Genomic DNA, 23669 nt, shown 5'->3' on the forward strand with positions numbered 1-23669 from the left:
AAGTAAAGTTCTTTGAGGATTCTTACGTGCTCCACGCAAAGTCCAGCAGCACATCACCCTCATCGGAAAGTCAGAAAGCAGCAGCCAGCCCAACCCTAAGGGCATGACTTTTTATACCTTTCTACGCTAACTAAACTAGCAAAGGAAAGTTTTCAGAAATCTACGACGTCCCATTGGTTGAGAGTGACAAGTGACATGTCACCCGATTCTTAAAAAGTTCCACAAAATCATGTCTTACAAAGACCATTGTCTCTTCCACGTGAAGCCAGAAGCTTCCTGCGATTGCAACTTTGTATTAATTCATCCTCGCAGCTTCCATAGCTTTTCAGTACAACTTCCGCGGATGCCAAGTTAAGGACTGACAAAAAGTTCACTTTCGACCTTGGCCATGTCCGACAGAATGATGTCAGCTCATCAGTTTTTGCTTTGTGAATGCAGCTTCAATAAACGTTTTAATTCAGAATGGGCGTCTCGTGACTTTCTGCAGAATTATAGATCAGCTCTTTTTCTGCGGCTCAAATAATTAGGCCCAAAAGCAGGCAACTTATGATTTCTAGTATAAAACAAACACAAGAAAAGTATTAATGTAAGAAATAATGTAGATTCTGTATCCACCCCATGGTTTACTAATTCATTAACCCACCCGATTAATCAAAATGTTACCTAGCCATTGCAAACAAATAAAGCAGCGTTTATATTTACCAGTCTCCGTTTTTCTATGAGACCCATAAGCACCTAGAATAGTAGAAATGACATCACACAGACAAGGAAAAGCAAAACAAGCACATGCTTCGTTTAAGTTTGCAGCAGTTAGTAATGACAAAAACGAAAACAATAAATTATTTTATTATTTTGCACGAACAAAAAGATGCAACAAATATGCACGTTTATGAGCACAAATGTTAGTCCCCCCACGTGTAAAGTTTAATCTAAGTTGTATTAGTACGACATATCACAAATCATTAATAATTTTATTCATGTTATGGAAATGTGACTTTGCGAGTTTAAACAAAATTTTGTTTTCTATCTCGCTCCATCAACTCCCTCATCTGGTGATTAACAAATCACCACACCAGCACTCAAAATTTTGGTAAATTAAATTTTTAAGAAATCGATTCAAATTCAATTGTATTAGTAAACCTAAAAGTCTGTTTCAGCATAATCTTTGCAATTAACATGACGCTCTCTATGTAACTCCTGTAACTCGATCTCCCTTTCCTCTTCTTTTCTGAGTTTATAGATTCTTTTCTTTTCTCTTAAATGTTTCTTTCTTTTATGTAACAAACAACCTACTTTAGTCAAAATAAAAATGAATACTATTATAATCAAAGGTGCCAGAATCTTGCCAAGAATTGAACTTCCGATATTATGAAACCAGTTTTTAATTGCTTGAAACCTTTTTGAAAGTTTCCCAGTAAAATCATCTTCTTCTAAAGGAATTATCTCTGAATGCATTTGTGTAATATTCTTAATATACATTTCAATATTCTTACTTTCATCAGGTATATATGTACAGCAATGTTGGACATGTAAAATGCCACAGACTCCTCCCTCTTTTGCTAGGAGTATGTCTAAAGCAAGGCGATCTTGTATTACCATAGATCTAATTGCAATAACTTCAACATTTACTAATTGAAATCCATCAGCTGTGTCGGTTGATAATCTATCAACTATAGTGGATAATTTTCTGATTCTCCCTGCATTTAGGGTTATACCAACAAAAGGTATTACAGCTTGAAAAATATCTCCCAGAACTTCAGTAAAAGTTTCTCTTTTAGCTCTATTTACATAATTATGTATTTTAAACAATCCTTCTGAATCTCTGTCAACATGAAACACTTTAGGAAAAACAATTCCCACATAACAAGTTCCATACCAATGGTCTGGAAGGTTGTAGTAGGCTTTGTCACCACAAACAAAATAAATTCCAGGAAAGATAGGGTCTTTTCCACCTTTAAATCCCCAACCTCCCATAATCTGATAAGTATCTTCACAGTTGCTTGCACCTACAAAATAATTATCAAAAAGTGTATTATCTCTTCTAATGCAAAGTTTTCCACTAACAGGTTTGTCTATGTGAATTGCAATATTTTCAAGCATTTTGCCATTTAATTTTTCATCTTCTTTTTGCCAGAAGGATGACTTAGTCTGCTTGACTAATTCATTTCTCTTATAAATTGCTCTTCTCTCCTCAACCATATTCAAAAATTTCTTTCCTTCAGCACTTAATTTACATGTTAGATTATTCTTATAAGCATACTCGTAAGTGAGTTCGTTAGTAACAAGGAAATATTCTCTCATTTGTTTTGCTTTCTTATGCTTATTTAAAGTATTATCAATCTTAACATTAGCAAAAATCTCATCATAATTTGAATAGTAATATTCTAAACGACCAGTTTGATAAAATAAACTAGTTAATACACTACATGTAACAGCATAAGTGAGAGGAAGCATATTATATGTTACTCCCTCAGAAACAGAAGCAGGTAACTTAACACAGACATAACAGTCCTTTGCATCCATTACCTTTACATATTCACTCAAAAGCTTTGTGAATGTATTGCTTGAAAAATCACCTATTGATTTATCTTGATGAATGTTAGGCTGATGATCAATAACTTTTACAGATGCACTATGTTTAGTTTGGCTAACCAGAGCTTTGCTTGTTATGTTAACTTTGTGTAATTCTCTATTCATTTCTAAAGGTATAATTACAGCTAGTACCAACCAGAGCAGAACTAAAATGAGCAGACACACCAGAGTCATCTTACAGCATCTTTTAAAAACAGAACATTTTGAAGTGCTCTCCTTAACGTAAGGCATTTTTAGGTTAGTTTTAGCCTCAAAAATAAAAATAAATTTTAAAATTTATATACACCCCCCTTTTAAAATATATTTTTCTTTTATAACCCTAAACAAGATTTCTTCGACCTTATGTCATACATAAGTTTTCTTCAACTAAACAGTTTTTTCTTCGACTTTGTGTCAACTAACAGGATTTCTTCAGCCTTTTGCCAATTTAATAATTTTGTACTTTAATCATTGTCACTAATTTCTTGTATTTCGTTTTCTTCTTCACTACTATCATATATGTCAATAACAGGTGGAATTACTAAGTAAGTCCACTCAGGAGACTTGTATTTCTGGTTCGGTCTAATTATTCTCTTCCCTTTTCTTGATATCACTTCAATTTTTCTTCCAACTCCAACTTCTTTTCCTGGACTCTTTTGACTACTGATTTCTTCAACTTGTTCTATTGGCTTTTTGATCAATCTGACTCTCAATCTTCCACCAGGCCAGTAGTCTGCTTTTCTCACGTACTTCTTCTTTGGTTCAGAATTATTTGATTCTGACTTCCAAGTCCTTTTCTTTCCGTTTTCACTTCCACCTTCCACGTCACTTTCTTCAGTTTCGTAGTCTGAAATTTCAATTGACTCAGGAACTTCTCTATTCGGCAATTTCACTCCTTCAGGAACTTCACTTTGTCTTCCATCACTGGTACTCGGTAATTCGTTCTCCTTCTCTTCCTCAATTACCTCTAGCTTCCCAGATTTCGGATTTTTGTTCCTTACTTCAGAGTTTGTTCTCTGCCTTTCGATACTCTCCTGGTCTGAAACTTCTTTTGGTTCAGCTTCTTTATCTTCAATAGAGACAACCGAATCTTCAGTTATCTTTCCTTTTAACAGATTCTCTTCACCTTCAGAATCTATTTCAATGATTTCTAAGTCTTTTCTTGTCAAATTTCCATTCACTGGCACAGTTTCCAGATGTCGACTTTCTTGTCGATCTTCAGAATCTGGAATTACTTCACCTTCTGTTCTGTCTTCTGCTTCAGAATCAGAATCATCTGTGGTATCACTTTCAACATCAGAACTTTCAGGAGTTGGTACTGGAATAGTATGACTTGGATGAATCCAGCGCTTCAATCCTCTGCACTTTACAGCATTAGTAGTGATCAAAATTACCTGCCTAGGTTTCTGCCATCTAGGAGATAGACAATTCCTCCTCCGATGTACTTTCGTTCTGACCCAATCGCCAGGTCTCAGATCATGAGTCAAAACTTTTTCATTTGATTGAGCTTCAGTTCCCACCTGATTAGACACAGAAGTTACCATATCAGATAACCTTTTACAGTAATCCAAAATTGCACTGTCATTTATGCTCAACAGTTTACCTACAGGTACAAAAGCTTGCCTCATAACTCTTCCCATTAAAATTTCATGAGGACTCAGACCTGTCTTTTTATCTGGTGTACTTCTTAATGACATCAAAACAAGTGGAAGAGCATCAGTCCATTTCACTCCTGTCTCTAGACACATTTTTCCAATTCTGTTTTTGATAGTTCCATTTATTTGTTCAACTACACCTGATGCCTCTGGTCTGTATGCACAGTGTATTTTCTGCTCAATGCTCAAAGCTTCACAGATTAACTTCAACAGTTTGTTATCAAAATGGCTTCCTCCATCACTCTCAATAGTGACTGGAAAACCGTACCTTGGGATGATTTCTCTGAGCATTAGTTTTGCTACTGTAATTGAATCACAATGTCGTGTAGGGAAAGCCTCTACCCATCTTGAGAATAAGCATACAATTACAAGTACATATTTCAAACAGTTGTGTAAGGGCATTTCAATGAAATCTATTTGTAACCTGGTAAAGGGACCACCCTCTCGACCAATTATTCCTGTCCCCACCACTGATTTCCTGTTTGGATTCATTTGTTGGCATGACAAACACCTCTGACAAAAAGATTCTGCAATGGTTCTAAATTTGGTATTGAACCATGTTTCTCTAAAAAGCCTGACCATAGAATCTCTTCCTAGATGTGCAGGACCATGATATAATCTGGCCATGTCAGCAATCAAGCAATTTGGTAAGACTATTCTGCCATCTTTGTAAACCCACACTCCATCTTCTTCACGTGGTCTACAATCTGATCTTAACCATAGGTCTTTTTCTTCATCATCTGCTTCGTTTTGTAAATCTCTAATCTCATGCCATGTTTCTACAACAGTTGTTAGCATTAATGAATTTGAATCAGTTTCTTTACTCCTCTCCCGATTGTATGAATAATTTTTTCTTGCGCAGTATTTTGCTGTTTCGTCTGCGAAGGCATTTCCCTTGGAAATATAATCAGTTCCTCTAGTGTGTGCTGCACACTTGACTATGGCAATTTCTTTTGGTAATTGTATTGCTTCTATTAATCTTCTAATGAAAACTGCATTTTTAATTGGTGATCCTGTTGATGTCATGTATCCTCTCTGTGACCAGAGTTGTCCATAATCATGTACAACTCCGTACCCATACTGACTATCAGTAATGATGGTGACTCTTATATCTTTTGATATTTCACATGCACGAATTAAAGCAATCAATTCAGCCACTTGTGCTGAACGAACTCCTTCAAGACATGATGCTTCTTCAACATCTACAACTGTACAAACTGAGTATGAAGCTTTCAAGACACCTCCTTCGGATCTTAAGCATGAGCCATCTACAAAGTAGACAAAATCCGATTCAGACAAAGGTCTGTCTTTGATGTCTTTTCTGGGTTTAGTGCAGAATTCCATGACATCTAAACATTCATGTTCAGTTTCAATATCATCAACAATTTCAGAATCAGGCAGTAATGTAGAAGGATTTAGATTCAAACATCTTGAAATCGAAACATTATCTGCTCCCAGTATGATTTTCTCATACTTTGTCAATCTGCTACTTGTTAAATGTTGAGTCTTACCTCTTGTCAGTAATATTTCAACTGAATGAGGCACAAAAACTTTCACAGGAAATCCCATTATGATTCCTTCACTTTGTTCAAGGCTGATACTTGTAGCTGCAACTGCTTTCAAACAACCTGGTAATGCTTTTGCAATTGGATCAAGAACTGCAGAGAAGTATGCAATAGGTTTCTTTAGATTTCCATGTCTCTGTATTAATACAGATAATGCACATCCTTCTCTCTCACTGCAATACAGTTCAAAATCTTTCTCATAATTTGGCATACCCAAAGCAGGAGCTTGGCATAAGCTCTTTTTCAGGTTCTCAAAAGATTCCATCTCAGCATCATTGAGAATAATTGGATCTTTTATATCTGATTTGGTCAATCTTTGTAGTGGTTTTGCAATTACTGAAAATCCACTTATCCATTGTCGACAGTAACCTACCATTCCCAAGAACATTCTGACCTGTCTTTGTGTTCTTGGCGGTAACATTGCTTGAATCATTTTTATTCTCTCTATTGTTACTTGTCTTTTTCCCTTTGCAATTCTGTGACCAAGATATTTTACTTCTTGTTTGCAAAACTGTAGTTTTGCTGGGGACACTTTATGTCCTTCTTCTGCAAGGCGATTTAACAGAATTATTGTGTCTGTTACACAATTTTCTCTTGTCTTTGCAGCTATTAACAAATCATCAATATACTGCACCATCGTAGACCTACCTGGTAAGTCTAAATCTTCTAATGATCTTTTTAGCAATTCATTAAAGATTGAAGGGCTTTCTGTATAGCCCTGAGGGATTCTTGTCCATCCAAGGGTCTTACCTTGGAATCTGAAAGCAAAGATTTCATAACTGTCTGGGTGTAAGGGAACAGTAAAGAATGCATTGCAAAGATCAATGACTGTGTACCATTCAGCATCATGTGGAATCTGAAATAGAATTACTGCTGGATTTGGAACCACAGGACAACATGGAATGACAATTTGATTAACCTTTCTCAAATCTTGTACGATCCTAAATGTTCCGTTAGACTTTTTAACTCCCATAATTGGTGAATTACAAGAACTACTCTTCATTTCCTTTAATACACCTTGCTTGATTAACTTTTCAATTATAGGTGTAATACCTTCAATTGTCTCTGTTTTCATTTTATACTGTGGAGTGTTTGGAAATTCTATTCCCTGTTTCAATGCAATTTTAACAGGATCTACGTTTTTCATCAGACCCATCTCATTCCCAGTAAAATCCCATATTTCAGATTTCACTGTTTCCTTTAGCTCTTCAGGTAAATCCTTTTCTTCAAATGCAGGAAACAATTTTGTTTGTTCTGCTTCCATCATCATCATTGTCATTCTATACAAACCATCTTCCTCCATTGTTTGTAACTCAACTCCTTCAGGAGAACAATATATTCTGCAATTCATTTTACATAGGATGTCTCTGCCTAATAGATTTACTGGACTACTGTTACAAACTACAAATCTGTGTTTGTCTCTGTAATTTCCAATTTCAACTGGTACTGGATCAGTTAAGTCTGTTTTAATTTGCTGATTACTTACTCCCACGACTTGGATGGTATCCCCAGAGAGAGGTAGGTTTTCAATTTCCACTGATCTAACAGTAGAACGGGTAGCACCAGTGTCCACTAGAAAAGTGATGTCTACATCATTAACTTTCCCGTTTACATAAGGACCTGACTGGTCAACCTCAAGAGTGGCTCCAACAACACACTCTTCCCCCTCTCTCGGGCACCGTCAGCAATAATCATCAGAATCACTGTCTTGACTTTCTGTTAATAAAAATTGTTGTGAAGCATTTTGCATTTGAACCTTTTGCTGCTTTTGCTGTTTTTGTGGTTTTATTACCTGTTCACATCCCTGAAATCCCACGTTTGGATTATATTTTTGAACTCCCCCACAATTCGGAAAAGGTGGTTGTGGCAACTGGTCTTGACGATTATTCACCTGTTGTTGTTGCTGTTGTTGTAACTGTCGCTGAATATTAAATTCATTTAACCCCTGTTGCATCTGTAGCTGTTGTTGTAGGTTAACACCATTCTGCATCTGTGGATTCAATAAGGGATTCTTTGAGTTTCTAGGAGGATGAGGACACTCGTCCCTCCAATGTCCAATTTCGCCACAATTAAAACAAGGTAATCTTTGTTTCAGCTCTTCTATCTTTGGGCTAAATTTCTTTGGGAAATTATTACCTTTAAACTTTCCTTGTATCTGGTTTGTATTTCCAGTTTGAACAAAATTAGTGTTCTTGTTTCCCATGCTGGCAATCTGTTGCTCAGCCACCTTTACCTGAGCCCACATGGCTTTCTCCTTCAGCTTCTTCTGCTTTACTTCTAATTCATCGCTACAATATTTTGCTTTTCTTAGAATATCATCTACAGATAGTGCTTGCCATCCGACAATACTAGTTCTGATCATTTCTCCAATTTCAGGTTTTAGTCCATAAACAAATCTATAGATAAAATGACTCATGTCTTTTTCATCTAATTTTTCATAACCACTGTATTGTTTAAAGATTAACAATAGTCTTTCATAAAAAGAATGAACTGATTCTTTTGTTTCTTGTTCTGTTCTTTCTATTTTAACCCAATCAACTTCTTTGGGTGGAATTTTGTTTTTCATCCAAACAATTACTTTCTCATAGAAATCCATTACAAGTGGATTTGGGGCACCTGTTTCTTTAATTCGCTCAGGTTCTGCTTTTGGCCAACTAATAGATATTTTACATTCTGTCCAAAGATCAGATGGAACTACAATGTCAAAAAATCCATCTAAATCAATCCACAAAACTTTTGACACTTTGATAAATCTATCGACTTGCCTGTACCATTCAACAGGTTTCTCCCTCAATTTTGGAAAGTCATTTGTGAATAACAGAATGTCTTGTCTTGACCATGGGACATGAACATATCCTCCACCTGCAACTTCTCTCATTGGAAATTGTTTTGACAATTTTTCCAATCTTTCATCTTCCTTCCTTTTGGTCCATTTCACTCTCCATTTGTTCAGTTCTCCTAGCTTTTTGATATAGACAATCAAATCTTTAATGTGAACTATTCTTCCCATTGAGTTCAAACTCTCAATGTCACTTTCTGAAAAGTCTAATCTGTAATGCTTTGCAAAATTCTTTTGTTTACTTACATCGATTTCGAGTTCTGCAGCTAAATCCTCTAATTGATCATATTTATTTTTCGTTTTCCACTGAATACTTTTGCAAATGAATAGTAGCTCATCATCCCGATAGTAATTTAAACTATCTGGGCCTATTGTTCCAATTATTAATTCTTCTATATTCGCTTTTAATTTGGCCACATCAAGTTTTGGTGTGGTTACCCTGACTTCAGGACTTCCTACATCTGACATAGCACCCATTGGTGTTTTTGGAGATAAATCCTCATTAAAGGTTAAATCAGGCATTCTCGATCTAGAAGTGTTTAATTCAGTCAAGTCTGAATAAAATTTTTCAGTAGCCTTTTGAGTTTCTGTATTTAAAGGAATAGTTAATCCGTTTTTGTTTGTATCTCTTTGATCAAATACTGGCTGAACAGGACCTATTGTTACTGGAACTGTGACAGCTTCCATGCCTTTTGTCATTCTTTTAATCAATTCTTCTTTAGACCTTAAATATTCATTATAATCAACATCCTCAACATTTCTTATCTCTCTTGCATAATCTTTTGGAGGTTCCCTTGCTCTTGGAGTCATTGTAAAATGTCTACCTTCATTTCGAGCATTTTCGAATTCTGATCTTCTAGGAGTTTCAGTGATTTCACAATTATTTGGATAAAGTTTAGGAGCTTCACTAATTGGAGGTGCACTCGGTGAAGTTTCAGTAGAAACTACCGGAGTAGACCAAGATCTAGGAGGTCTCAAAGGCTGATTAGGCTGTTTCTTTCTAGCAGTTGTATATATTTCTTCCATAACTGCATCCTCAGATTCACTTTCCATAGATTTCCCTGTAGGAGAACCCATTACCATTTCATGAATTAAATACAATCCTTCACTCATGTTTCCCTGTCTCCACATTCGCAATCTATCTTCATGAGTTTCTCTTTTCCATGATGGATTTTTAGAAGGTCTTTTAATTCCACTAGCTTCTCTTTGTAACTGATACATCTCGTCTTCCCACTCAACTAAAGCTTCAAATTGAGTTGGTCTCGGTTTTGGAACAAGAGCATTCATTTTCTCTCGTAAGTTTCTTAAAACTCTTACATTAAATGAACCATCATCAGGCCAAGCTAAAACACCGTCGTTTTTAGTATAACGTTTCCAACTGTCGAACCATAGGACAGTATGATATCCGTATTCACCTTCCATGTACGCTGCAGGTGTTTTATACTTATGAAGTAGTTTACCACCTCGCGTTTCGATTTTCTTGTCAGGTGAAAATAAATTTTTAAATTTCTGAAATAATGTTGTCTTTTTCTCAACATGTTTAAAATGATAACTCATTTTTAAAAGTTAAATTTAATTCACAAAATCGTTCGTAAAATATTTCCGGGATGTTCCGCAAAACAACCAATCCGTGCGCGAAACACACCAACAGGCCAATGGCAGTTGAGCTGCGTCACTTTTCAGCTCGACCAATAAATTTGGAGAATTTCCGAAGGACCAATCAGCTCACAGGCCGTCAGAGACTCAGGAGCCAATCAGAATATAACTTGTGACGTAGGTCACCCAATCCCAGCGCGGCTCTGTGACGTACACAGCAGCTGCGGTTTCTCGCTTCTCACTCCTGGCGCTTACCCCTCCTTCACAAAATCTTTTCACAGCGCCATTTTAAGGACACTTTTCAGTGTAAATTAATTCTTAACAATGACTATAAAGACAACATCTGTTCGTTTCACTATTTAGGATAGTTTACATACATTCAAGTATCCACACTTCGGAATAGACGGCGCTATTCACACTAAGGATAATATTCAATTGTCAGTAGAGTAACCTTACCCCACCCTTCTAACACGTATAATTATGAACTCGCTTTGCTCTGAACCCACCGCGAAGTGAAAGTTCTAAGAGTTCCACTTGAACATAAAATACAATTCAAACTCGCACTTTTACACGGAAAATTCCCTAAATTCAAACACACATGAAATCCGTACAGGACTCTCACCTGTTTATAGAATTCATGCACCGTTAGCAAAATAACGACGTTATCCGTACAGGGCTCTCACCTGTTTATAGATATGAAACATGTACCCGTACAGGACTCTAACCTGTTTATAGATAATCATGCACCGACGTTAATTTACCCTTCACTCAAGCTCGGATATAACTAATACTCTCATCACAGTGAGTTTTATGGAAGGCGCTTTGTCCCTATTCTCATGCTGTTTTGATTTCTTAGAAAATCCTCACTATACAAGATTCAGACCTAGCCCTAAAACTGTGCTGCTCGGCGACAACACTATGGTACACGGCGATACCTCTTGTGATACTCGGCGATATCACTACAAACAGAACAGATGGCTTGCGTGACTAATTTCTCGCCACACAATCTATACCGGTATAGCTTACAGATAGGCACGAAAAACGAACTTAACAAGTGTTAAAACATCGATCCTATTTCTGTACCATGACGTAATCCTTAGCAACCAACATATTACCTTGGTTACCTCTTAGCAACCATCAATTTCTGCTACCAGAGAATTGATCCAGCGGGCTATAGAAAATATATCATAAACAATGCTACCCAACTTCATAACCTATAAACAAAATTCTAAACTAAATATGGACCCATTTATAAACCTGATATATTTTGGGCCTACTGAATCAGGTGGTCAGAATAAATCTATATACACATTATCTACACACTATATACATATTTATATATTCACAGAAAGAAAATAGTCATTAGAATAAAACCCAACCATTTAAACGACCACCATAGGCGACGTGATCTAGCTAATGGTAACCTACACTTCTGAATAACCAAGACCAGCTTGTTTGTCAAAAGTAAGATTTTATTTTCTAAATTATGGTATATAAGTTGAAAGTTTTATAATTGAAATTTATTTGCAATAAAGCAAGCATGATGGTAAGAAATATGAGAAAAATACAATTTAAGCAATTGAATCAAATTTAAAGAAATTATATAAAGTTTAGCATTTCTAAAACCTATTTCCCTAACTGAGCTAAATAGACAGAAATTAAAGTAAAGTTCTTTGAGGATTCTTACGTGCTCCACGCAAAGTCCAGCAGCACATCACCCTCATCGGAAAGTCAGAAAGCAGCAGCCAGCCCAACCCTAAGGGCATGACTTTTTATACCTTTCTACGCTAACTAAACTAGCAAAGGAAAGTTTTCAGAAATCTACGACGTCCCATTGGTTGAGAGTGACAAGTGACATGTCACCCGATTCTTAAAAAGTTCCACAAAATCATGTCTTACAAAGACCATTGTCTCTTCCACGTGAAGCCAGAAGCTTCCTGCGATTGCAACTTTGTATTAATTCATCCTCGCAGCTTCCATAGCTTTTCAGTACAACTTCCGCGGATGCCAAGTTAAGGACTGACAAAAAGTTCACTTTCGACCTTGGCCATGTCCGACAGAATGATGTCAGCTCATCAGTTTTTGCTTTGTGAATGCAGCTTCAATAAACGTTTTAATTCAGAATGGGCGTCTCGTGACTTTCTGCAGAATTATAGATCAGCTCTTTTTCTGCGGCTCAAATAATTAGGCCCAAAAGCAGGCAACTTATGATTTCTAGTATAAAACAAACACAAGAAAAGTATTAATGTAAGAAATAATGTAGATTCTGTATCCACCCCATGGTTTACTAATTAATTAACCCACCCGATTAATCAAAATGTTACCTAGCCATTGCAAACAAATAAAGCAGCGTTTATATTTACCAGTCTCCGTTTTTCTATGAGACCCATAAGCACCTAGAATAGTAGAAATGACATCACACAGACAAGGAAAAGCAAAACAAGCACATGCTTCGTTTAAGTTTGCAGCAGTTAGTAATGACAAAAACGAAAACAATAAATTATTTTATTATTTTGCACGAACAAAAAGATGCAACAAATATGCACGTTTATGAGCACAAATGTTAGTCCCCCCACGTGTAAAGTTTAATCTAAGTTGTATTAGTACGACATATCACAAATCATTAATAATTTTATTCATGTTATGGAAATGTGACTTTGCGAGTTTAAACAAAATTTTGTTTTCTATCTCGCTCCATCAGTACCTAAATGTACCATAAACCCAAAAGCTCTTCTCAGAGCTACCCTACATCTGATCACTCACAATTATTATTTTACTCTAACTTTTTTCACTAATTCTCAAGAAAGTACGCTCCCCAGAACGCTTCCCGGTTCGCGAACCGGGCGCACTCCACGCAAAAAAACTAAAAAAACGATATATTTTTTTTTTGCCCTGCGAGACCCTTTTAAAGCCTCCACATCAAACCTAGGGGGTCAGGGAGGATCTACTATGCCCCCTTATGGTCATTTGCCCCTTCGCTTTAGCCTCCTCTTGTCTCTCGATCCTACCGAGAGACAAGATGGCGGCCGCTACGGACTGTTTGGAATGTTTACAGACGCCGAAGAACCAATCAGCTTCGCAAAGCTCCGTAACGCGAAAAGTACGCGAAGCGGAGCGCTGTTACAGATATATATCTTTTTTTGAACGTTAATTTCTCAAAATCCACTGGAGCACATATATTGAGACCTAGCAAAGGCACATCGGGCTACCAGTCCCTACAATTTTGCCAAGTTTCGTGCAAATCCATTCAGCCGTTCGATTATTATTATTTTTATTTTTTTTGCCCCGCGGGGCCCTTTTAAAACCTCCACATCAAACCTAGGGGGTCAGCGAGAATCTACTATGCCCCCTTATGGTCATTTGCCCCTTCGCTTTGGCCTCCTCTTATCTCTCGATCCTACCGAGAGACAAGATGGCGGCCGCTACGGACTGTTTGGAATGTTTACAGACGCCGGAGAACCAATCAGCTTCGCTTCACAAAGCTCCGTTGCGCGAAAAGTACGCGAACTGGAGCGCTGCCCGGTCCGCTGTTACAGATATATATCTTTTTTTGAACGTTAATTTCTCAAAATCCACTGAAGCACATATATTGAGACCTACAAAAGGCACATCGGGCTACCAGTCCCTACAATTTTGCCAAGTTTCGTGCAAATCCATTCAGCCCTTCGGGCTAAAAGTGAGGCCAACCGCCCTATGGAAAACTCAATGTTAAAAACATGTTTTGGGACCCCCCTTTTTTCTCGGCCCCCCCTTGACGAACCCCCCCCCAAATTTTCAAGGGCTGCTCAGAAACAAAATGTGCCATTTTCCTGAAAATTTCAGCCAATTCCGTCCACAAACGCCAAAGTTATTAGACATAGAATTTTCAAAAATCCCATAGGGAAAAAATCCTAACTATATATACCTACTGGCGACCGCCAGTAGGTAATAAAAATATATCTCTCAGCACATTTATCCCTCCATACTTGCCCTAAATTTAATTGCAAGTTTTAAAAAACTACATACAAATAAAGTGCATTCATAGCTTAGTAATTGAAGGTAATAAAGTGCTGGGCGGATTTGTACAAAATTCAATTGTTTGAGGATTGGTTTTAAGTATAGCTTCCTTGGTATAAAATAAAAGGGGCAGGTAAATAAGAAGTGTGCCAAATCTTGCGGAGACTTTTCGTCGCAGCTGCAAGGTGGCAACACTTGGCCTCGATGGCCCCCCCTTGGTGTGGCCAGTAGAAGATGAAATAGATCGAGGCGAAACCTCGTAAGCAGAAAGCGATCATAACCCGACATGGGCCATGACAGGTACGGTTCAATTTGTAAACTAGTTTTTAATAGCATATGTTTCCGGACACTGTCTTTTTTTAATTCAGTCTCCTCATGGGCTAAAAACCTAGAGGCTATGAAGGTCTTCTTCACATAAACGACATCAGATTTAGTGGTTTGCTCTGGGGATGCAAAAAGGTCTGGGCGTCCTAGATCAGATAAACATTTGCTGATATATCTGAGCCAGGGAACCTTAAGACCATTTTCCCATGTTAGTTCTTTTTCCCATGTTAGTTCTTCTTTCAGAATTTGTTGGGTAAGGGGTATTTCAGTATTTGTCCAACAATTCAGCCAACAGAGTATGGGATTTACGGCTATTCTGTCGCTCAAATAGGGCATACCCAATTCTTCATGGACAGAAAAATTACCTGTGCCCCTTGGTACCCTCAGGACCTGTTTTAAAAAGCTATTTTCTGCAACCTCTAGCCCTCTAAGGGAAGTGAACCCCCATAGCTCACTTCCATAGCATGCAATAGATACACTTTTTGCTAGGTAAAGTTGGAGCAATGCAGCCACTGGGCTATTTCCCATTTTTCTAGCGAAATCATGTATTGCTGCATTGGCCCTAATTACCTCACCCGTTTTCCTCTGTAATGCGGGTCCCCAATTCAGTTGATGGTCAAAAAGGACGCCCAGATAAGAGAATGTCTTGGCAGCGGGGATTTTCTCTCCATTGATGTAAAAGGAGTTTGGCTTTTTACTCCCCAGGCCTACCTTCATGACATAGGATTTTGAGTTGTTAATACTCAGATCCCGCGACTTCATAAAGTCATGAAACGCTTTTAACAAAATTTGTAGGCCTGTTGCGGTCCTGGATATCAGGACTGCATCGTCCGCATAAAGCAGTACCGGCAGTCCTTTCCGCCCAACATAGGGATAATCAACTCCCGTACTCAAAAGACACTCCTCAAGATCGTTAATATACAGATTAAACCAGAATGGGGCTAGGATACACCCTTGGCGAACGCCCCGGTGTATTCCAAAGTTCCTGGTCACTTTTAAGTCTTGTGTATATCTGACATTTGCTCTTGTGTCAGAGTGCAAGTCTGCATAAAGATTAATTAGGTTTTGTTCCATACCCATTTTCGCCAGGGCATCCCATAGTCTACCTCGGTCCACACAGTCGAAAGCCGACGATAGATCCATGAATGCCATGTGAATTGTACCATTCCTAGCCATGGTGTATTTCCCCAGAATCATGTATAGGTTCAGACACTGGGTAATTGTAGAATGACCTGGCCTGAATCCATATTGAATTGGGGATATTACGTTGTTTTCATCTGCCCAAGCTGTTAATCTGTTTAAAATTACACCCCCAACTACTTTAGCTACAGAATTAATTAAGGGTATAGGCCTGTAGCAAAGTGGACTATTGCGGTCTCCTTTTTTAAACACGGGAACTATGGTAGAAGTTCCCCACGATTTGGGACAACCAGAAACTGCTGCAGCGTTAATTACTGCGGTAAGGACTGGAGCCCATAGTGTTGGACGTGATTTAAAGAGATCTGGGGGGAGGCCATCAGGGCCGGGAGCCTTATTACAGGTTAGGCCTTGAATACCTTTTTCTACCTCATTTATTGAAAATTGTAAAGAGTTCTCCATAGGAGTAATAGAATTATACACTGCGGCTTATCACTTTTAAAAATGATGCTAAAATGAGTGACCCAATCTTCTTCTGGGATATTTGTGCCAAGGGCCATATTGCTTGGCCCGTCAAACAGAGGTTTATTGATGATTTCCCAGAACCTTGCGCTATTGCCCAAGGTATTGGGATCCAAGAGGGACTCCCAGGTTTTTACCTTTATCTCTTTTTTCCGTAGAGCAATGGCTTTTTTGTATAATCCTCGCATAGCCTTAATGCATGCCAGGTCTCTGGGTCTGGCTTTTAACGCCGTCTTGAGATCTCTATTTGCTTTAGTGCAAGAATGGTCGAACCACTTTGGGTTCTTTCCAGCTTGCCCATTTGCTGGTATCATCAACAAAGACCCCACCTTGTCTGTAATCCCCTCAAAGGCAGACAAAGTTTGGCCTGGAGATGATGTAGGAAACAAACAAATTAAGAGGTCAGAACTGCAAAGATTGGTTATCGAGTTGTAAAAATTATCACAGTCCACCAGTGACCATTTTAGTCGACGTTTTCCATTAATACACGTTGTAGTTCCCCGCCCTTCGCTGCGTTTTCTTAAATCAAGAATGCCACCACCCAAGACGATGGAAATCGGGTTATGATCACTATGGGCATTTAATTGAATGCGAAAGTCCGAGGCAAAATTAGCAAGGTCCATAGATATCAGAATGTGGTCTATATACGAGCCATTTATATTGCCTTTATATGTGGGAACTTGAAAGAGAATGTGCTCCGCCGTCACAGACATGGCTGAAAATAAGTTGTTTCTATCCATCAAATTGTTAAGCAGAGTTCCACGCCTGGAGTGGTCAAAGTGAAAACCATTTAATCTGTTGCACCCTAGGTGTCCCATGGGCGTCTCTCCCGGGTTCCCACAGGGGTGGGTGTTAAAATCACCAGCAATCAACAGTTTAGTCGACAGGGACCTTTCGTTATCTGTAAGGAAGTCACTCAGCTTTAATAGATTACATTCTCCAGACTGATTTACTGCGTTATAAAAATTGATCAGAGTCAAAGTATGTTTACCCCTTTTCAGATCGAGAACTTGAATGTTCCTATTTCCTGTATATCGAATGTTTTTGTTGTGGGTAAGAGCCAAACCTATGTATATTGCCAGACCCCCTCTTGCTCTTCCACTACTAGAGGGTTCAGCAGGGGTAAAAAAACGTTGGTATCCCTCGATGTGTACTGTTTTGCTTTCTACCAGCCATGTTTCTTGCAGGCATATCACTGCGTGTTGTTTAACGAAAGACAACCAGGTGGAGTCACAGACTTTCTCAGCCAAGCCTGCCGTATTCCAGGAAACCAGACTTGTATTACAGGGGAAGCTGATATCTACTTCAGACTCAATGGCCATGATAACAGGATTGGCAACTTTCAAGTGGATAGACTCTAATCGTTTGGCTACATGATATTCAGTGGGGTTATACTTATATTCTGTATTAGTTGGATCACAAATAGGAGCCTCTGGGTGGTCTACGAATAATTCTGTTCTAATTTGTGGAGGTAGGCTCACTGATAGAATATTTGTTTCTGGGCCCATCTGCTCGAACAGTGAAAGACTTTCTATGATTTTAAAGTCATTTGGACCTTTGTACCATCACTTTTGTCAGATGTTATCACATGGTTGGCATTGTCTTTGTATGCAGAGGGGGTTTGTGGTTCAAATAGTCAATCAACCCCCTCCAGGTCACACTGCTCATAGAAAGCATTAAATCTATTTGAGATTGGGACATTGTACTGATTATTCGTGTATGAAGAAAGGGGGTATTCCTGTTGGGGTACCTGATATATACCTTCCCTCCCTGTGTTGTAATCATTATAATTGCCTATGATGTCCCAGTTTTGGTGTTGATTATTTTGGGGATAAAGCCCTCTCTGATCCCCTGGGGGATATAGGTACCTAATATTTGACCCACGGCCATGTGAGGGATAGAAATATCCGAGATTCATTGTGCGGATCAGACTGTTTATAGAACTATCTCTCCATCGAGTGATGTAACTTGCCACACGAGGGCTTTTAAATGTAACAATGATACAATCTCCTTCGGTGGACTTAAATCTATATCCCACCCAATCTGCCCTCCTAACATGGGCTATGCGACCGTCAAGATGTGAAGGAAGCGGTCTATATGTGGTTAGCCAATGGCTCACCTTGTTTTTTAATTCCCCATGTGTTTCTGTTTTCCCCTCGCTCAACTTTGGGACGCCTATCATAACTATTGTAAATGGATGAGACTCAGGGGAGAGGTTAATGTAAATTGGTTTTTTTGCGGGTTTCGGATTGGTTTTTTCTAGGAGATCATTTGTAGGCATGTTTTGTAAAGCTATATGCCTTGGGGGTCCATGCTGGACAACATGTTTTTCCGTGCTTAGGCCCTCTGCCGCCCATTCACTCTTGTCGATTTCGACTAGGAGGGGCTCGGGATCAGCAATTGGGTCTAAGACTACTGCGGATACAATGTTTGATACATTTAAGTTATCGTTAGAGGCAATTGAGGCTAAATCTATGAAAGGAGGGGGTGAGGGCTGTTTCTTGTTGTCATTATGGGGCGAATTTTTAGGATGAACACTTTTATTATTAGTCGATTTTGATAAACTTTTGACTGATTTCTCTTTTGTTGATAGTGATCTGAGTGTCTCTAGGACTAGGGCTATGTTCTTATTTTGTGTAACCTCAGATTTCTCAATAAATTCTTCCAGTTTAATTAATCTTTCTCGTATGGGTAACAAGAGAGACCTTATTAACTGTTCTAGTTGTAACAGAAGTGTATTATCGCCACTTGCAGTTGAGAGATCAGTCTGACTCGACCGATCTGTATTGCCGAGTGTATTAACTGGCTGCTGGAGTTCCATCAAGCTAGACGGTGATGTACTCTGGTGAGTGAGTGTCTTATTTGTCTGTTTTGTTAATCTAAAGGTAGACCAAATATCCTTTGCTGACAACTTATATTTGCAGATTGGTCGGGAACGTAATCTTCTGCTTGGTTTTAATTTTTTCCTATATCGACTTTTTGATTTAGTTGGCAAACTATCTTTTCCTTTTTCGCCCTCTGCGAAATTCATTGATGGTAAACCCCCCAGATGTTCCGCACACAATAAGTTTGTAAACGTGGTTTTAGGGGACGAAGAAATCCTCAGTTGTACCTGTGGGCTGCAGATCAGTGGTTGGCTACCTTCCCCGCTATTGCAAATTATTGGTATGCTTGTATCTGCAGTCGATGTTTCTCTAGGTTGAGTACTTGGCAGTCCTGTAAAGGATTCCATTAGAAGCGAGTCCTGTGAGTTTATTGTAATATCAAGAGTAGTAATAGCAGCAGTGGTGTGTAATGATAGGTCAGGAAAACATAGGTTGGGGGTTAGTGAGAGGCGTCTCTCTGTATTTTGAATTGCGTCTGCCACAACGCCTATAGTTTTTTGCAGCATTTTGTCTATTGCAGTAAAAGTAGGAAGGGGTGTGGTGGGGGCCACTTTATTCCTTGTAGAGGATCTAGTAGCAATGGGAGTTTTTTTCACTTTCGTCATAATGTGGTGTGATCTCCTTAAATTTTTAAGTACATATGTGGCAAATTAGTACGAGTACCTTGGCTCTTTGTCGTAGATATCAGGTAATAGGGGGTATGACGCTAAACAAAGGACGAGGAATCAAGAGTGAATGAATAAATACCTTTCGTCATATGCGATAGGGCGCTGAACCAGATCGAAAGAGGGGTGGCCCGTCCCGTCCTCCTAGGACCTCTGAGGGCCCTTTGCCCGGGCTTAGCCCCGGGCGCTCCCGCGACGCTGGGGGCTCGGCGTCTTTATGGCCCCTCCTGGTGCTCAAGTGGCGTCAGGGCAGCACGCCGCCACAAAGGCTGCCGGGATACGTAGTCCCGGGGCGGCGGCGCGGTTGGTGGCGGTAACTTGCAGCGCTCCTGCGCTCGACCAGTGGATTATGCGGCTCGTGGATGGTGCTGGGCAATCTCTCTCCTCGTGACCGAGGTAAATTATGGCTCTCCCCCGCTCCACCGAGGGCTCGGCATCTTTATGGCCCCTCCTGGCGCTCAAGTGGCATCAGGGCAGCGCGCCGCCGCAAAGGCTGCCGGGATACGTAGTCCCGGGGCGGCGGCGCGGTTGGTGGCGGTAACTTGCAGCGCTCCTGCGCTCGACCAGTGGATTATGCGGCTCGTGGATGGTGCTGGGCAATCTCTCTCCTCGTGACCCAGGTAAATTATGGCTCTCCCCTTAGTTAGTTACTCCATGAATCTGCAAATGTGTATGGAAGGGGTTTCATAGATCTCATGCTGACAGTGTATTTACTTCTAGTGTATTTAACTGTGTGTGCAACTGCCTCCCAAATTAGTGGATATATAAGAGCTGTGTGTGTGTGTGGCTGAGTGCATGTTTGAGAGTCTCTAACAGTGTGTGCATAGGTGTATTTTTGGCCCTAATCTTTTATATGAGTGTCTGCAAGTTCCAGTATAGATAGGGGGCTGCATTTGCAAGTGAAGATATGGGTCTCCCACTGTGCATTTAGCGGAATCAAACTTGAGGAACATCTTGATTCTGAACTCAGCCTACTATTACAAGTGTATATACATGATCCACTGGAGCAGGCAGGCCTGAGACATGTTTAAAGGCCTAGTTGCATGGTTAGATGAGTAATTTGTGGCATTCACTCAATTTATACCCAACTCAGTGTGTCAGTGCCTATGAGGATGTATCATTGGATATGTAAGTAAGTATGTTGGTACTTATCTATGTTTCTTAGTCACCATATAGATCTGTTAATCTGTATATAACCAGCTTTATGGATCCGTTCCTGGCTGTGTTTCTTAAACACCTCAGCCAGACTCATACTGGACATCCCCCGTCAAGCTCACATTTCCGGTCACCTGAAAGACCTCCACTGGCTCCCCGTCAACAAGAGAATAACGTTCCGTCTCCTCACCCACACACACAAAGCCCTCTACGACCTAGGACCCGAATGCCTCAACACGCGACTGTCCTTCTACACCCCCACCCGCCAACTACGTTCATCCAATCAAGCCCTCGCCGCAATTCCGCGCATCCATAGATCCACCATGGGGGGAAGAACCTTCTCCTACTTAGCGGCCAAAACCTGGAATTCTCTCCCCACCCACCTCCGCCTTGTACAGAACCACCTCTCCTTCAGAAAGCAACTTAAAACTTGTATATTCGATAAGTAAAGTACCCCCCCCCCCCCAGCGCCTTAAGACCCTCTGGGTGAGTAGTGCGCTATACAAATATTCGAACTTGAACTTAGTACTGGTTTGTTTAACTATGTGTTCAACTAACTCCCATATGACTGAATACTTAAGAACTGTATGTGTGTGAGAGTGCATGTTCAACAGTTTTTGTCAGTGTATGAGTAGGTGTTTTAGTAATTCTTTCCTTTTATAAATATGTATGTCAATAGCAGTAAAGCTTGGGGATTGGATCTATGACTGAAGATATAGGTCTGGTAATGTGCATATATAACCGAATGAAACTTAGGAAGTGCTTTTTATCTTTTAAACTGATAGCTCGCAGTCTTATATCCTACATACAGCCTATGTCAGGAGTGACATACATATATAGTAGAACAGAACTTGGGCACTTAGCAATATGTTCTGATTTTGCCATCCTCAAATGGCTAAAAAAGATCTGCCTGATGTTGCCTGATTCTACTAAGAAAACCGTAGTCAATGCCTTGATATTCTCTAGGATTGACTATGGAAATGTGGTTTATCTGGGTTCAAATAAAGCCACTACATGTAAATTGCAGGTGATACAAAATTCAGCGGCCAGACTGTTATGTAAGATCCTTATGACCGCCTCCACTTCCCAACCTCTCCGGGATCTTCATTGGCTCAAGGTTGAAAACCGAGTCAAATTCAAAGCACTCTGTTTCATGCATAAAATCAAAGTTGGTAGTGCTTCAAAATATCTTCAATCGCTTGTCTGCCCGTATTTCCCATCTCGTCTTCTCCGCTCCTCCTCGCTAAAGAAGTTTGTCCTAAAATCAAGCATTCTCGGATGGGTGGAAGATCTTTTTCCTACCTAGGGCCCTCGTTGTGGAACTCTTTACCTTTCTCATTACGAAACGAGGTAGATCACATCAAATTCCGTAAAGCTTTAAAAACTTGGTTATTTAACACCTAGACACTCATTTTTGCTTGACTCTCTTTACGCAACTCCGTATAATCGCGCCAGGAAACCCTTTTTGGGTAGCTGCAGCGCGTTCTAAGTGCAAATAATAAAATAAATACATTTTGAACTGAGTCTACCAGGGCACCTGCACATATAAGTCTTCTGACGCAGTCCTGAAACATCTTTCAAGGTTTACTTGTCTGCATGGAAGACTTCTTACTGCCAGTTTCCTACGAGGCGCATGACTGCCTATCACAGTGCTGATGAGGATGTTGTTGTATATATAAGTAAGCATATTGGTACAAGGCTGCCTCAGTTAGTTACTTTATAAATCTGTAAATCTTTATGGAAGGGGTTCAATATAGCCCTTACTGGCTGATTTACCTAAAGGCCAACTTGTCTGGATTGATAAGTTGCTAGTTTCCAGTTTTCCAGTACATACCTCTCTAGGTGTTTCTTAGCTTGTGCCATTGATTAGATAGCTGATTCTCTGCATTTTGCTAATGTTTGCATATTTTAATTCCAATGTAATTGCAATGCTTTTTTATTTGCTTCATAAACTCTCTTTTTTGTAGTCTATTAGTTTTTCTAAACATCTTTCTCAATTTTAACCACTTTATATTTTCCTCCTAATATGTTTTGCTCTACAGCTCAATTCACATATCTGTTAAATATGATTGTTCATCTCTCTTTCTCTTTCCTCAGTATGAATTTGATTTCTGCGTGAACAAACTTCACAAAATGCAAGCAACCTTTTCGACTTTACTTTCAAAGTTGCACACTCTTTGAACAAATAGGAACATGACTTTCATATTTTTAAAATATTACTGGTCTTCTGAATGGTAAGGATTATTAACCCTTTCTTTCTCTCCTTTAAGCAAAGCCGAATTAGGTAGGACTTTTGTGCAGATCCACAGATACTGTAACTTTGAAGTAGATCCGTAGATACAAGCAGGAACACAAGCTCTTTAAAAAAAAACAGGGCAAAACAGTTTCCCTTTGTCAAGATTTTAGATTCATGCCTTCATTTTTTGTCCCAATGCATCTCTTTCCCTACTTCTTTCACTACCACTATCTCTTCACCTTGATATTGTTGTCTTTTTGTTACCCTTGCCCCATGCTCCTATTGCTCTGCAGCTATGGTGACCAATATTGTAACATACTCTACTAACAGTAGGTCACAAATTCAGTAAACTTTGTAGACCAGCATGCTAACTCCTATGCCAACTGTATCAAGTGTGGATGAGTGTTTGGACTTAATGCAAGCTTTTTGTTTGGTGGTATACACCAGAAATGGGGGCTAGCTACCCCTCCTGATATCTCCAATACGTCCTACACAGTGGGATTGCCAATAGGACTTCGGAGCC

General features: G+C 39.4%; 1 long non-coding RNA gene across 1 annotated transcript in view; it reads left to right on the plus strand.

The window, feature by feature from the left end:
* Window positions 1-23669, plus strand: part of LOC144819722 (uncharacterized) — a 228749-nt gene that overhangs the window by 29075 nt on the left and 176005 nt on the right. The window contains exon 2 of the long non-coding RNA XR_013607534.1: window positions 23008-23144. This is a non-coding gene — a long non-coding RNA (uncharacterized LOC144819722). The remainder of the gene's footprint in view (window positions 1-23007; window positions 23145-23669) is intronic.

The sequence above is a fragment of the Lissotriton helveticus genome, chromosome 2_1, assembly GCF_964261635.1.
Source record: "Lissotriton helveticus chromosome 2_1, aLisHel1.1, whole genome shotgun sequence".
In the NCBI taxonomy this organism is placed as follows: Eukaryota; Metazoa; Chordata; class Amphibia; order Caudata; family Salamandridae; genus Lissotriton; species Lissotriton helveticus.